The sequence below is a fragment of the Berghia stephanieae genome, chromosome 3 (genome assembly GCF_034508935.2).
Source record: "Berghia stephanieae isolate SIO BIC M18660-M18661 chromosome 3, UCSD_Bste_1.3, whole genome shotgun sequence".
NCBI lineage: Eukaryota > Metazoa > Mollusca > Gastropoda > Nudibranchia > Aeolidiidae > Berghia > Berghia stephanieae.
The window spans coordinates 30848842-30866341 of NC_088362.1; the positions used below are offsets into that span (position 1 = coordinate 30848842).

Sequence of the window (17500 nt, forward strand, 5' to 3'; positions counted from 1 at the left end):
CCTAAACAACCACGTTAATCGTGCTCTGCGGCGAAAAATAACAAAATTAAAAATCACGATACTACATGATACATAATAAGCATGCATACAAAAACAAAATCTAAGCAACATCTATTTCATGAAAAATAAGCCTCACGGAACAACTCAGTCTTCAGACATTTCCTGAAAGATGATAGATTTTCACAGGACTTTGAGACGACTAAGTGCGTTCCCTAGGCGTGGAGCTATGAATGAAAAGGCTTTTTCACCGAAAGTGGATTTTTGATACTACTACTACTACTACTACTACTACTACTACTACTACTACTACTACTACTACTACTACTATTATTATTATTATTATTATTATTATTATTATTATTATTATTATTATTATTATTATTATTTCTTCTTCTTCTTCTTCTTTTCTTCTTCATCTTCTTATTCTTCTTCTTCTTCTTCTTCTTCTTCTTCTTCTTCTTCTTCTTCTTCTTCTTCTTCTTTTCCTTCTTCTCCCTCTTTTTCTTATTATCCCAGGGGCACCCACATTATATATATATATATATATATATATATATATATATATATATATATATATATATATATATATATATATATATTGTCACCATAGATTCTCAACTTTGTGGTTATACATTTTTATACATGCGACGTCTGTAAACGAATTTCCATTTTTTTTTTCTAAATAAAGTATATATTATTATTATTATTATTATTATTATTATTATTATTATTATTATTATTATTATTATTATTATATTATTATTATTATTATTATTATTATTATTATTATTATTATTATGCAACTTCTCCAACTTCTTCTTCCTCTTCCTCTACTTCTTCCTCTCCTTCAATTTCTCCTTCAACTTCTTCTCCATATTATATCATATTTACTCTGTCCCCGAGAAGCCTGGCAACATTCATTCTTATTCAACCATTAACTCCATTCTTAAACCACAAATTTCAATGGTGTGTAACGAACGGTATGTTCTAAAAGAATGGACTGACTTCGATTTTCTTGTTCAATTTGCCTTGTTTATATAGATCACCTCTCAGCGTATCGTCAGGTTTATATAAATTGTATGTCGTCATGTAGTGCTCTGTCTTAAGAATCCATAATAGTCTTTTCTTTTTAAGAAGAGTTGAGGGCCAAATTTTGTTTCCGCACAGCCGACGTTAGATTTTTTTGCCAAGGGGCATAAAATTACTGACAAATCTAATAATAAATTCTAAAACTATTTTTACAGACTGATAAACGATTAACTTGGAAACTTTTTTTTCAATACTAGGGTAATTCTATCACCCGTTGACTCAAATGATTATTTAGAAAAATCTGCTAAGGCATAATGATCGGTCCTTTGATGTTGGGAATCGTCATCTGGCCGCCCTGTTGCCAGATTCATTTGTGCGCACCTTCAGACATTGTTACCGGACCAATTTTGATCGTTGATGGCTTAGAAGATTCGTCTCGATCTACGTGTTGATATCTACAGGTCTTATAGCCTAGCACACTAATGGGCTTGAAATACTTACTTACCGGAGTTCCGTCTCCCCTCAGAGGTTGAATGTCATGCATGGAAAGCCATTCTTCACGCTTAAAGGTGTTTACCGAGCAGTCGATTATCGTTTTTCCGGTTGTTGCCTCCACATTTTCTATCCAGGACTTCCTTGGTTTACCCCGTGCCTTTCTGCCAGCTACATTTCCCTCTAGCACTGATTTTTTTTGTATCTTTCCTTCTTCTCGTTTGTTTCATTTCGCCATCTATCAACTCCTCTTCTATCTAAATCATCTTATTTTTTTCTCCTTTTCTGTCTCCTTCTTATGCTCCCACGTGTCCACCTACTCCTCCTCTTCATCCTTCTTGAATTAATATTCTTGTAATCGACAATATTTTGGCGTCATTTTGAGAGTTTTTCTACTGTAACAATGAGCCCATAACATTTTGGGCTATCAGGCCTGCAAGTAAAAATAAATAAAAATAAGTAAAATTCCTATTATTCATCCCATAGGGGACATTTGTCTCTAGGGGAAGACTGGAATAACCCAAGCGTCAGCCGCAGTACAGTGCCGCAAACTGATCTAGAGCGAAGTGACTTGCTCAAGGCCACACAGCGCAGCGGCGGGTGATCGAACTCGGGAACTCGGTACCTTTCGGGTATGAACCAAAGACCGTACCACTGAGCCACGCCGCCCCTCCGGCTCCATGGGCTTATTTATTTTGAATGACTACTTATGAAACAATGCAGTTCATACGAATAGCTATGGTCGTCGTTCTCATCAAAATGTAATGAGACAAGTGTGTTGACAGGTGACAGTGTCAATCCATTCTGTCATATTGTGCAACGATGCGGACATGGTTCAATTCAGGTTAAATGTTTTCCATAAAATATTCATTCCCAATTTCCCCTCGTCCCTAGCAGCTAGCAGCATCAGGCTAGGTGTTTAGGTGCCGAATGTCGTTGGTTGATTTGACAACGAATGTGCTGATGATGTAGGAGTGAGGTATTGGCTATAACCAGTAAACTGGTGTAACTTTAAACTTGAGCTTTTATATAGCGCAATATCCACTAAACGTGCTCAAAGCGCTTTACAAGGGGTCCCTAGCCAACAGCAACATTTAACATGTAGAACGAGACATGACGCCCGTTAGGCGATAATTCATTTTTTTTCCGACAGAGACAACGTTGTTAACGGTCAGGTACTCAGTTTACACCTGAGTACGGTGAGAGAATGTGAGTAAAGAGCCTTTTCTAAGGACTCAACTATGCGCCGAGCGAGGCTCGAACTCAGGACCTTCCGATCCGAAAGCGAGTGTCATACCACAAGACCACATAGCCGTGTACTCAGGATAGATTCAGAATTGCTTTACAAAGAGTCACTAGCCAACAGCAACGTTTAAAATGTAGGAAGAGACAAACTTGTTAAACAATAATAATATAACAGTTTGGGTTTTTTTCTGGACAGGCGGCACAATGCTGATAACAGCCAAGTACTCATTTTACATCGAAGCACGATGAGAGAACGTGATTAAAGAGCATTTTTCCAGAGACTTAACTGTGCGCTGCTCAGAGTGGGACTCGAACCTTTTACTTTTCGATGCGAAGTCGAGTGTCATACAGTAAGACCCCAAAGCCGTAACACAGAGACTCCTGTATTCGCCGTCATAGAACAACATAAAGTCACGTTCTCATCTAAAATTAATTCATCATTCATCGACACGACAATCCAACCGATTCGATATGTGATCCATATCGATTTTGTCATTAGTTAGAGCTTGTCTATCAGAATAGGTGAAGTTGACGTCATTTAGCTCTTTGGTAATTATTTTTAGACCGCCAGTTGAGTTATTAGTTCTTACAAATGTCCCTCAACTAGATTATGAACGTTAAAAGTCATCTGTGTGTATTGGTATGATTGATATGGAAGGAGGGCGGGGGGGGGGGGGTGACGAGGGAGGGAAGATCCGGTGAATAGAGACGTTTAGCTGGTCTTACGTAAAACGCATCACGTTTTACCAATCCTAATCGTGATCATTCTCAATAAAAACAGTGCCGCAATTCGAATTTTGATTTTTTTAAAAACCCATATAAAAATCGTATATTGGCACTATATATACGTATATTGTGAATTATTGTGTGATAGATACGTGTTACGTACTTTTCGGAAGTCCCAGGTTTGAGAGTTTTTGACGTCATTAATTTGTTGGTCAGTATCTGACCATGAGTTTACGAAGGCCACGCACGGACGGACGTAGCCTGTACCCCGGTCTCATTTCAATCAATGCTATGATCCCATCCAATCCTAATGTGCTACTCCAGGACATTGATAATTGATTTCGTCCCCCATCGCCACCATTAGCCAGTCAGTCTGTGTGGCCAGCAGAGCACTCGCCAAACAGCGAATTAACCCTCTCCTTACCAGACATTTTCAGGATTTTCCCCAAAACGTCACACCCAACTAACACAAAAATAGATTTTTTTATCACTCGAACACAATAGCAGTAGGTTCTTGCGATGCATAATTTCTTTATCAAAACACGCTCAACAACACAATGTTCATTATCTTTAAATTTTATGAGGTACAAGAGAAATTTGAATAAGAAAAATGTTGGTTGTATCGTAAAGAATGTGACGATTTTCCAATAGTTGGTACAGAGAGAGTTAATACGACAACACGCTGTCGTCCTAGCGCACAATAATTCTCTACAAGTCCATTAAGTCCACGCTAATCAGCAATGCAAACAATCGGAGACACGTCATAATAACAGCCGAACACTGGACGGACAGTGCATGATGGATGATGATTGATGATGATGATGATGATGATGATGATGATGATGATGATGATGATGATGATGATTGATGATGATGATAATGATGATGATGATGATGATGATGATTGATGATGATGATGATGATGATGATGATGATGATGATTATATTATTATTATTATTATTATTATTATTATTATTATTATTATTATTATTATTATTATTATTATTATTATTATTATTATTATTATGTAGTATAGTAGTAGTAGTAGTAGTAGTAGTAGTAGTAGTAGTAGTAGTAGTAGTAGTAGTAGTAGTAGTAGTAGTAGTAGTAGTGGTAGTAGTAGTCGTAGTAGTAGTAGTAGTAATTTTATTATTACTTTTATTATTATCAATAGTATTTATTATTATTATTATTATTATTATTATTATTATTATTATTATTATTAATAATAATAATAATAATATAATAATAATAATAATAATAATAATAATAATAATAATAATAATAATAATAATAATAATAATAATAATAATTTTATCCGATTGGGATTGTTGGTCGATAATAGTAGTAATATAAAAAGCATGAGAAACCCTTGTTAAATTGTTAAATTAAAAATGGCATGATCAGCAGTCTATAACAATAGTGTGGAAGTGTGTTATAGTATTACACATGTGTAATAGGTGTGTCAATTGTATTATTGTTGTGTGTTGTACACACTTTGCAGTTATTTTTAATTGTATTATTGTGTGTTTTACACACTTTGTAATTATTTATGTCGTTAATATACATGCGTAGGAGAAACCGTTATTAAATTGTAAAATATGTATTATCATTGTATTATAGTATTGTGTAAGTTTGTTATAGTATTAGATATATATGTAAAACGTGTGTTAATTTTATTATTGTCGTGTGTTTTACACACTTTGTAGTTATTTTTAAAATTGTATTATTGTGTGTTTTACACACTTTGTAATTATTTCTTAACATACATGCGCAGGGAAAACCGTTGTTAATTTGTTTAATATGTATTATGATTATTTTATTATAGTGTAATTGTGTTATAATATAAGATATATCTAATCCTTGTGTTGATTGTATTATTGTTGTGTGTTTTACCCACTTTGTAATTATTTCCGTCTTAGATGTGCGATAGCTATATTGATGAGATTTAAAAAATAGATAACAAAAAGTCCATGTTTTAATGTCATTGTCCTAATGTAATGTCTGTGAATAGATACGAAGATGCAACGTCACATAAGTTAATAACACTCACTTTAAACAATGTTGATATATTTTAGAATAATAATAATCATAGGTTCAAAATTACTCATAATAGATCTCGCATCTCTATTCGGATTTGAACTTGAGACATTTTCGTGCGATAGATAGACGCATTACAATTTGATCAATAAAGAATCGGTATGTGATCACGACCACGACTCATGGTCGTGATCAACACAATTCGTCGTTTTCTTACGATTCCTGTCTTCTCTGAAAGCCCATAATCGCGCAGAAAGCTTACTCAGTGAAAAAAGATGAAACATAATCAATAGTATAAAAAAAAAGACTTATTGCGTTGTATTGATTAAAGATCCATTTGTTCCTTACATATTTATTTCAACAGGCTGTTAAACTTTCATGAAACCGACACGGTTGTTGTATTGAATTTCACAATAAGTTAATAACACTCACTTTAAACAATGTTGATATATTTTAGAATAATAATAATCATAGGTTCAAAATTACTCATAATAGATCTCGCATCTCTATTCGGATTTGAACTTGAGACATTTTCGTGCGATAGATAGGCGCCTTACAATTTGATCAATAAAGAATCGTTGTGTGAATACGACACATGGTCGAGAGCAAAACACTTCGCAAAACACTAAGTTTTGTTTAATAGTTAAACGCCTTACCAATTATCAACGAAAGGGATCACCATATGAAATCGACACATGGTTAATTGGTGAATTTAGCAACAAAGTGTCTGTTTGCTGTCACCCTTGTCGTCTCAAACAACCAATTTAAAGAATTATGTAGTTTTTCCAGTGATTTACTGTACTGGGATGGAAGAATTATCATGTATGGCTGTGTTGTTTTTTTTTCTTGGGTCATTTTTCTAAAGCGGGTCTTGTAGTTTGTAATTTCCGTCTTAAATGCCATTTGCTTTATTTTTTTAAATAAGACGACGGAGAATTTTATATAATGCAATTAAAGTAGGTAGCGTTCTTGTCTAGGTCTGGTAAAATAAATGAGATGACGTCATACAATCCCCATAGACAATGTTGATATTGTAGAAACCTCCGGTATAGAGATTAGAACATGAATTCGAAATCAAGACGTTTTGGTATGGTAGTTAGACAATCTATCCATCGACAAATTAAAACCTCTTCACTATGTGAATACGACTAGTAGATGGGTGCAATCGGAGGTGAATGTTTTCATTGAAATTTCACGTAGGATCAATTAAATAGAAATACATAATGTCCATGTGTCCACACAAGTTAAACCCAATATCATGTTTTACAGTCATATTCTCTTTTTCCAATATCATTTTTGGGAACACTTTGATTGGGTTAATGACAAATTTACATCTGAATCAAAACTAAAAAGAATTGATGACAAAAGCTTTTGTAAAACCTCAACAACTTTTAACACACGGACTTATTTAACTTGACTGCTTTTTAATTTAAAAATGTTCTTGTCTGATATAATACTTGTGCCCGTCATTTTCAACATGCAGCGGGTTTCGTGTTTTGTATCATGGACTTGATTTTTTTTCGCAGCAAGAAATAAATAAATGAAACACAACAATCATTACAATACACAATATTGATTGATCAATTACTTAATACAATAACATGTCCTTGCTCTGCTGTTGACATGGCTTTCAATCTTGTATGTATATATAATGCATTATTATATTATTATGGTTATCTTCTATACGCGCGCGTGTGTGTGTGTGTGTGTGTGTGTGTGTGTGGTTGTGTGTGCGCTTTGCATGTCACGGTTAAAGATATATGTTTGTACACCACATGAGTACATTTAAGTTGAAATACTATCTTTACCACGTGTATCGTTATTGTAATATTTAATCAATAGATTTATGGCATTACTAATTAATATTAAGGGCATTCAAAGGATCTTATCCTATTTTGCCCTATACCACATGTTATGTTTTTTGCCAAGTTACTCACTTCGTGAAATAGATTTTGATGAAAAAAATGAAAAGACAATTCCATCACTTCATGTCCTACATTATGGTTATCATACCAAGACATAACCTAATTGAAAATGTAACAAAAAATTTGTGTAGGAATAGTAAATTTTATGAACCAGGTATACATTATCTCTATTTATGACATTAAACCATGAATGTTTTTAACGCACATTTTCAGGGTTTGATACTATATTTACTGTACTTCTCCAGTAACATTGTCGAAGTTTTTAAATATTTGATAGCGGGTGGTTGGATGGGAGCATCACCCTTGAATCATATACCTATGATGTTCGCATGGGTGTACGATCCGATAGTGATGTCGTTTCTTCTTCTCTTTACTAGCCTATCCTGCTTCTTTGGTTTGTGATTGTATTTTTGACAGGGGATATTTTTTTTCCTGTAAATCCTCTGCCTGTTTGTTCTTGGTTATTTATAATTTAGCTTATGATATCTTTAGGTTATGATTTTGATTGACATTTGTACTATTTTTGTTAGATTGCTTGTTTTTTTTTGTTTCAGCGGTCTCTCATATAACCTCAATTGTGTTGGAAGAGACCTAAAGCAACAAAAAAAAAATATTTGATACCACAACACTTTTAGATAACAGCAGGTGTTTATTTCCTCAAATTTTATCGATCTGAGCAGATAATATATTTTATCCCAGTGAAACGCTGTCCTAACAGCTGCTATATTTTTTTAAAGATGATAACCCAAATAATCAGTAACACCCAATGTGTAAGACGTAGACGTGCAGTCTTTTAGGCGGTAGTGTAATATCATACAAAAACATCTGTCAAATGTGTAGTAATACCTAATGGCGATTTACAAGACGGTCAAAATTTATTAAATAAAAGTTTTCAGGACAGAATGTATCAATTGAACCTAAGAAATTATTTTTTTTCAAAGCCCAAATGTGTGTGATGTAATTGATTTTTTTAAGCTAAAATTTATTAAATATAAGCTTGATAGCAAAAATTTTCCTAACCAAAACATTTGAAGTAAAACATTGTTGGCTAAAAATGTGAAGTTAAATGTTTTCTTACCAACATTTGGGAAGTAATCATTTTTAGGTCAAAGTTTATGAAATACAAACTATATGACAAAAATGTATGAAACTAAAGTTTTTTGATCAAAATAGTGTCTGGTGAAAAAAAAAAATAAAATAAAATAAAAATTAAAATTTTTGTGGTCAAAATGAGTGAAGTAAAAGATATTTTGACCAAAATTTATAAAATAAAATATGCGTGTAAAAATGTATGAAATGAATACTTTCTATCCAAAATCTATGCAATGAAATGTTTTTAGACCAAAATGTTTGTAGTAGTAGTATCTTGATAAAGTTTATGAATAAAGTATTATTTCTAACAAAAATATGTGAAGCAATAATTTTCCGACCAAATTGTCTGAAATGGACGTTTTCCAATCAAAATGTGAAAAGTAATAATGTTCTGACCCAATATTGAAATGAAAATTTTCTGTCAAAAATTGTATGAAATTAAATGTTTCTGGTCAAAATGTGTAAAGTAAAAGCTTTCTGACCAAAATATAATAATATTATGACCAACGGTTATGAGATCAGAATACATATTCTCTCCAAATTGTCATTCTATCAAAACATTTGTATCAAATTTAATTTTCTAATCAAAATGTGTGAAGTAAAAGTTTTCTGGTTAAAAATTGTATGAACGTTTGCCAGCAAAAATGTATGAATGTTTTCTGGCCAAATATATGAAGTAAACAATTTTTTAGGGGGTCAACAATTATATATTTAGAATATTCTTTGACAAAATTGTAGGAACGTCAAAACCACTGAAATAAAAGTTTTCAGGATAAACTGTATTAACGAAATTTTCCAGGCAAAATTTTGCGAAGTAACATTTGTCTGACTAAAAGATGTAAAGTATACTTTTTCTGACCAAAATGTGAGAAAATAAAATGTTTTCTATTAGAACTTCATAAGGTAAATGAAACTTTTTTTTGTTGACAAAACGTGTGCAGTAATAGTTTTTCTGTAAATGTATTGTATCATAAATTATTGAAAACCGTTACAAAATAAAAGACTTTTCCATGTCTTTCGCTTTTTGAGGCCTTCTCGAGGATTTGACAAAGGCAGAAAGTTTTGAATTTTCAAAGTGCTGACTACTTACCCTGCAGAATTACCATCGACAGAGTAGAGACATAGCAGATATGACTGGTGATCCTATATTATTACAGACAGAAGCAGATATGTCCTACAATTGTTGTAGAGGTGCGATGTCGGATACGACACCCAAAGTTTTGCCATAATTTTCAATTTTATTTTGTTACCATTAAAGTATAACGTTTTTAGTCGTCCTTCTAAAATTATCAATGACATGATTAATGTCGATCCCACAAAGGTTATGAGTAAACCTTTGTTCTTCTCCCCGGCAGGGACCAAATAGCCTCAACTACAGTCGTGCGGGATATCCTTGAACAAGACAGTTCAAACCCTAGTTCAACCTATTTCCAAAAAAAAAAAATACTCCTTACAAAACCTAAATGGTTTTGGAAGAGGTTATTCAAAACCTGCATTTGAAGTTCAATCCTCTTTGTTTCACTCTTTTAGCTCCAAAAGTCGATGGAATCACTTCGTAGTTTAGTAAACCAAAAACCAAAATCAAAACCAAAACCAAGCTCAATGTCACCCAAAAGATAAGATAAGGGATATGAAATAGAAATCTCACCAAAACGTGTAAGATTCGAACTATTTCCAATGAAAAAAACAGTTTACCAAACCTGCATTTGAATTGCAACCCTCTCTTTTACACTGTTATAGCTCCAAAGGTCGCTTGAATTACTTAGTAGTTTAGTAAACCAAAACCAAAACCAACCCAAAAATGAAATTAGGGTAATAAAGTGCTAGACGTCGACCCAAAATGAGTGAAGTAAAAATTTTCTCGCCAAATACAGGAAACAAAAGTGATCTGACAAAAATACCAAAATGGAAGTTTTCTAACCAATTACGTGTGAAGTAAATTTTCGTGACTAGAAAATTGTAAAGCTGGAGTTTAAATTTTTGGTCAAAATTTATGAAATAAGGCTGTTCTGTTCAAAATCTATGAAATTTAGTTTTATAATGAAAAAGAATTAATGAAATGAAGGCTGCACACGCTAAAATGTATGAGAAAAAATATTCTGATCAAAATGTTTGAAATGAAAGTTTTCAGGATAAATTTTATGGCGTAATATTTTATATCTGAATAATATATATATACATAACGTTTATAGCTAAATTTTATGAACTAGCTTTTTGTTGTTGCTTTTTTTTATCCTAATGTGTGAAGTAAAAGTTTTGGGCCAAAAAAAAATATTGTAAAGTAAAAGCAAAAGTTTTTCTGGCCAAATTGTGTACAATAAAAATTTCCTGGCCAAAATTGATGAAATGAAAATTTTCTGTCCATATAATGTATGAAACGTTATCTTTCTGGTCAAAATGTATGAAGTAACGGTTTTCCGGGTAAAACACATGAATTAAAAGTTTGCTTGCAAAAATGTGTGCAATAAAAGTTTTCTGGCTAAAGTATATAAAGTAACATTTTTCTGGATAAAATGTACGATGTAGCGGTTTCAGGCCAAAATGTGTGAAGTTAAAGTTTCATAGCCCGAAATGTGTTATGTAAAATATCAGTCAAAAAAACCTGTGAAATAAAAATTTTAGGGTCAAAATTTAGGAAATTAAATTTTTTCTAGCCAAAACGTATGAAATGTAAGATTTTTTTTTTTTTTTACCAAAATGTGTATAGTAGAAATTTGTTGCTATGATAAAATCAATGTTTTGTGTGTGTGTGTGTGTGTGTGTGTGTGTGTGTGTGTGTGTGTGTTTTCCCCAAAAAATTATGAAATGCACGTGTTCTCGTCCTCAACGCAAAACAATTTCTTGTCAAAATTATAAAATAACTGTTTTCAAGCCAAAATATATAAATTGAAAGTTTTCTGACCAATGTAGATACTTGAAGTAATATAATTTTTGGTCAAAATAATTGAAGTAAAAGTTTTCTGGCAAAATATATATGAAATGAAAGTTTTCCGGTCGATATATGTGAGATAAAAGTTTTCTTGTCAATATGTGTTTAGTAATATTTTGATGACAAGATTAATGTTTTTTTTTTTGGTTTTTACCCAAATTTATGAAAAGAAAGTTTTCTAACCCCAAAAGGCGAAGAGAAATCTTTTTCTGGTCAAATCGTATAACATCAGTTTTCTGACCAAAATGTTTGATATGAAAGTTTTCTAGTCAAAATATTTCAATTCAAAGTTTGTTGGGTTTTTTTGTTATTTTTTTTTTATTTCTTTTTTTATTTGCTGTTTCTTTCGAAATATTTATCTATTTATATATTTATTTTTCATTTGATTTTTTTGTTTTGTTTTGATTTTTATTTTGTCCAAAAATAAATAAAGTAAAAGTTAGCTGGTCAAAATGTATGAAATTTAAAAAAAAAATCTGATTGAAGTACTACATTTTGGCCAGCTAACTTTTAGCGTGTGCAGCCTTCATTTCATTAATTCTTTTTCATTATAAAACTAAATTTCATAGATTTTGAACAGAACAGCCTTATTTCATAAATTTTGACCAGAAAATTTAAACTCCAGCTTTACAATTTTCTAGTCACGAAAATTTTACTTCACACGTAATTGGTTAGAAAACTTCCATTTTGGTATTTTTGTCAGATCACTTTTGTTTCCTGTATTTGGCGAGAAAATTTTTACTTCACTCATTTTGGGTCGACGTCTAGCACTTTATTACCCTAATTTCATCTTCTGGGTTGGTTTTGGTTTTGGTTTACTAAACTACTAAGTAATTCAAGCGACCTTTGGAGCTATAACAGTGTAAAAGAGAGGGTTGCAATTCAAATGCAGGTTTGGTAAACTGTTTTTTTCATTGGAAATAGTTCGAATCTTACACGTTTTGGTGAGATTTCTATTTCATATCCCTTATCTTATCTTTTGGGTGACATTGAGCTTGGTTTTGGTTTTGATTTTGGTTTTTGGTTTACTAAACTACGAAGTGATTCCATCGACTTTTGGAGCTAAAAGAGTGAAACAAAGAGGATTGAACTTCAAATGCAGGTTTTGAATAACCTCTTCCAAAACCATTTAGGTTTGTAAGGAGTATTTTTTTTTTTTTTGGAAATAGGTTGAACTAGGGTTTGAACTGTCTTGTTCAAGGATATCCCGCACGACTGTAGTTGAGGCTATTTGGTCCCTGCCGGGGAGAAGAACAAAGGTTTACTCATAACCTTTGTGGGATCGACATTAATCATGTCATTGATAATTTTAGAAGGACGACTAAAAACGTTATACTTTAATGGTAACAAAATAAAATTGAAAATTATGGCAAAACTTTGGGTGTCGTATCCGACATCGCACCTCTACAACAATTGTAGGACATATCTGCTTCTGTCTGTAATAATATAGGATCACCAGTCATATCTGCTATGTCTCTACTCTGTCGATGGTAATTCTGCAGGGTAAGTAGTCAGCACTTTGAAAATTCAAAACTTTCTGCCTTTGTCAAATCCTCGAGAAGGCCTCAAAAAGCGAAAGACATGGAAAAGTCTTTTATTTTGTAACGGTTTCAATAATTTATGATACAATACATTTACAGAAAAACTATTACTGCACACGTTTTGTCAACAAAAAAAAAGTTTCATTTACCTTATGAAGTTCTAATAGAAAACATTTTATTTTCTCACATTTTGGTCAGAAAAAGTATACTTTACATCTTTTAGTCAGACAAATGTTACTTCGCAAAATTTTGCCTGGAAAATTTCGTTAATACAGTTTATCCTGAAAACTTTTATTTCAGTGGTTTTGACGTTCCTACAATTTTGTCAAAAGAATATTCTAAATATATAATTGTTGACCCCCTAAAAAATTGTTTACTTCATATATTTGGCCAGAAAACATTCATACATTTTTGCTGGCAAACGTTCATACAATTTTTTAACCAGAAAACTTTTACTTCACACATTTTGATTAGAAAATTAAATTTGATACAAATGTTTTGATAGAATGACAATTTGGAGAGAATATGTATTCTGATCTCATAACCGTTGGTCATAATATTATTATATTTTGGTCAGAAAGCTTTTACTTTACACATTTTGACCAGAAACATTTAATTTCATACAATTTTTGACAGAAAATTTTCATTTCAATATTGGGTCAGAACATTATTACTTTTCACATTTTGATTGGAAAACGTCCATTTCAGACAATTTGGTCGGAAAATTATTGCTTCACATATTTTTGTTAGAAATAATACTTTATTCATAAACTTTATCAAGATACTACTACTACAAACATTTTGGTCTAAAAACATTTCATTGCATAGATTTTGGATAGAAAGTATTCATTTCATACATTTTTACACGCATATTTTATTTTATAAATTTTGGTCAAAATATCTTTTACTTCACTCATTTTGACCACAAAAATTTTAATTTTTATTTTATTTTATTTTTTTTTTCACCAGACACTATTTTGATCAAAAAACTTTAGTTTCATACATTTTTGTCATATAGTTTGTATTTCATAAACTTTGACCTAAAAATGATTACTTCCCAAATGTTGGTAAGAAAACATTTAACTTCACATTTTTAGCCAACAATGTTTTACTTCAAATGTTTTGGTTAGGAAAATTTTTGCTATCAAGCTTATATTTAATAAATTTTAGCTTAAAAAAATCAATTACATCACACACATTTGGGCTTTGAAAAAAAATAATTTCTTAGGTTCAATTGATACATTCTGTCCTGAAAACTTTTATTTAATAAATTTTGACCGTCTTGTAAATCGCCATTAGGTATTACTACACATTTGACAGATGTTTTTGTATGATATTACACTACCGCCTAAAAGACTGCACGTCTACGTCTTACACATTGGGTGTTACTGATTATTTGGGTTATCATCTTTAAAAAAATATAGCAGCTGTTAGGACAGCGTTTCACTGGGATAAATATATTATCTGCTCAGATCGATAAAATTTGAGGAAAAAAACACTGCTGTTATCTAAAAGTGTTGTGGTATCAAATATTTTTTTTTGTTGCTTTAGGTCTCTTCCAACACAATTGAGGTTATATGAGAGACCGCTGAAACAAAAAAAAACAAGCAATCTAACAAAAATAGTACAAATGTCAATCAAAATCATAACCTAAAGATATCATAAGCTAAATTATAAATAACCAAGAACAAACAGGCAGAGGATTTACAGGAAAAAAAATATCCCTGTCAAAAATACAATCACAAACCAAAGAAGCAGGATAGGCTAGTAAAGAGAAGAAGAAACGACATCACTATCGATCGTACACCCATGCGAACATCATAGGTATATGATTCAAGGGTGATGCTCCCATTCAACCACCCGCTATCAAATATTTAAAAACTTCGACAATGTTACTGGAGAAGTACAGTAAATATAGTATCAAACCCTGAAAATGTGCGTTAAAAACATTCATGGTTTAATGTCATAAATAGAGATAATGTATACCTGGTTCATAAAATTTACTATTCCTACACAAATTTTTTGTTACATTTTCAATTAGGTTATGTCTTGGTATGATAACCATAATGTAGGACATGAAGTGATGGAATTGTCTTTTCATTTTTTTCATCAAAATCTATTTCACGAAGTGAGTAACTTGGCAAAAAACATAACATGTGGTATAGGGCAAAATAGGATAAGATCCTTTGAATGCCCTTAATATTAATTAGTAATGCCATAAATCTATTGATTAAATATTACAATAACGATACACGTGGTAAAGATAGTATTTCAACTTAAATGTACTCATGTGGTGTAAAACATATATCTTTAACCGTGACATGCAAAGCGCACACACAACCAGACACACACACACACACACACACACACACACACACACACGCGCGCGCGTATAGAAGATAACCATAATAATATAATAATGCATTATATATACATACAAGATTGAAAGCCATGTCAACAGCAGAGCAAGGACATGTTATTGTATTAAGTAATTGATCAATCAATATTGTGTATTGTAATGATTGTTGTGTTTCATTTATTTATTTCTTGCTGCGAAAAAAAATTCAAGTCCATGATACAAAACACGAAACCCGCTGCATGTTGAAAATGACGGGCACAAGTATTATATCAGACAAGAACATTTTTAAATTAAAAAGCAGTCAAGTTAAATAAGTCCGTGTGTTAAAAGTTGTTGAGGTTTTACAAAAGCTTTTGTCATCAATTCTTTTTAGTTTTGATTCAGATGTAAATTTGTCATTAACCCAATCAAAGTGTTCCCAAAAATGATATTGGAAAAAGAGAATATGACTGTAAAACATGATATTGGGTTTAACTTGTGTGGACACATGGACATTATGTATTTCTATTTAATTGATCCTACGTGAAATTTCAATGAAAACATTCACCTCCGATTGCACCCATCTACTAGTCGTATTCACATAGTGAAGAGGTTTTAATTTGTCGATGGATAGATTGTCTAACTACCATACCAAAACGTCTTGATTTCGAATTCATGTTCTAATCTCTATACCGGAGGTTTCTACAATATCAACATTGTCTATGGGGATTGTATGACGTCATCTCATTTATTTTACCAGACCTAGACAGGAACGCTACCTACTTTAATTGCATTATATAAAATTCTCCGTCGTCTTATTTAAAAAAATAAAGCAAATGGCATTTAAGACGGAAATTACAAACTACAAGACCCGCTTTAGAAAAATGACCCAAGAAAAAAAAAACAACACAGCCATACATGATAATTCTTCCATCCCAGTACAGTAAATCACTGGAAAAACTACATAATTCTTTAAATTGGTTGTTTGAGACGACAAGGGTGACAGCAAACAGACACTTTGTTGCTAAATTCACCAATTAACCATGTGTCGATTTCATATGGTGATCCCTTTCGTTGATAATTGGTAAGGCGTTTAACTATTAAACAAAACTTAGTGTTTTGCGAAGTGTTTTGCTCTCGACCATGTGTCGTATTCACACAACGATTCTTTATTGATCAAATTGTAAGGCGCCTATCTATCGCACGAAAATGTCTCAAGTTCAAATCCGAATAGAGATGCGAGATCTATTATGAGTAATTTTGAACCTATGATTATTATTATTCTAAAATAATCAACATTGTTTAAAGTGAGTGTTATTAACTTATTGTGAAATTCAATACAACAACCGTGTCGGTTTCATGAAAGTTTAACAGCCTGTTGAAATAAATATGTAAGGAACAAATGGATCTTTAATCAATACAACGCAATAAGTCTTTTTTTTTATACTATTGATTATGTTTCATCTTTTTTCACTGAGTAAGCTTTCTGCGCGATTATGGGCTTTCAGAGAAGACAGGAATCGTAAGAAAACGACGAATTGTGTTGATCACGACCATGAGATAATTACAAAATAATTACAAAGTGTGTAAAACACACAATAATACAATTTTAAAAATAACTACAAAGTGTGTAAAACACACGACAATAATAAAATTAACACACGTTTTACATATATATCTAATACTATAACAAACTTACACAATACTATAATACAATGATAATACATATTTTACAATTTAATAACGGTTTCTCCTACGCATGTATATTAACGACATAAATAATTACAAAGTGTGTAAAACACACAATAATACAATTAAAAATAACTGCAAAGTGTGTACAACACACAACAATAATACAATTGACACACCTATTACACATGTGTAATACTATAACACACTTCCACACTATTGTTATAGACTGCTGATCATGCCATTTTTAATTTAACAATTTAACAAGGGTTTCTCATGCTTTTTATATTACTACTGATAATCACCAGTGCAAACAGTCGATGACACTTAACGGCAGCCGGACACCGACACCGAATGATGGACAATGGATGATTGTTGTAATAATTATTATTAGTATTATTATTATTATTAATTTGATCGGATTCCCCCCATTGTTACAGGTGTTAGCTGCGG

At 31.9% G+C, this 17500-nt stretch overlaps 1 protein-coding gene across 1 annotated transcript in view; it reads left to right on the top strand.

The window, feature by feature from the left end:
* LOC144967521 (uncharacterized) overlaps positions 1-17500 on the top strand; it is a 189426-nt gene that overhangs the window by 5540 nt on the left and 166386 nt on the right. The window lies entirely within an intron of this gene.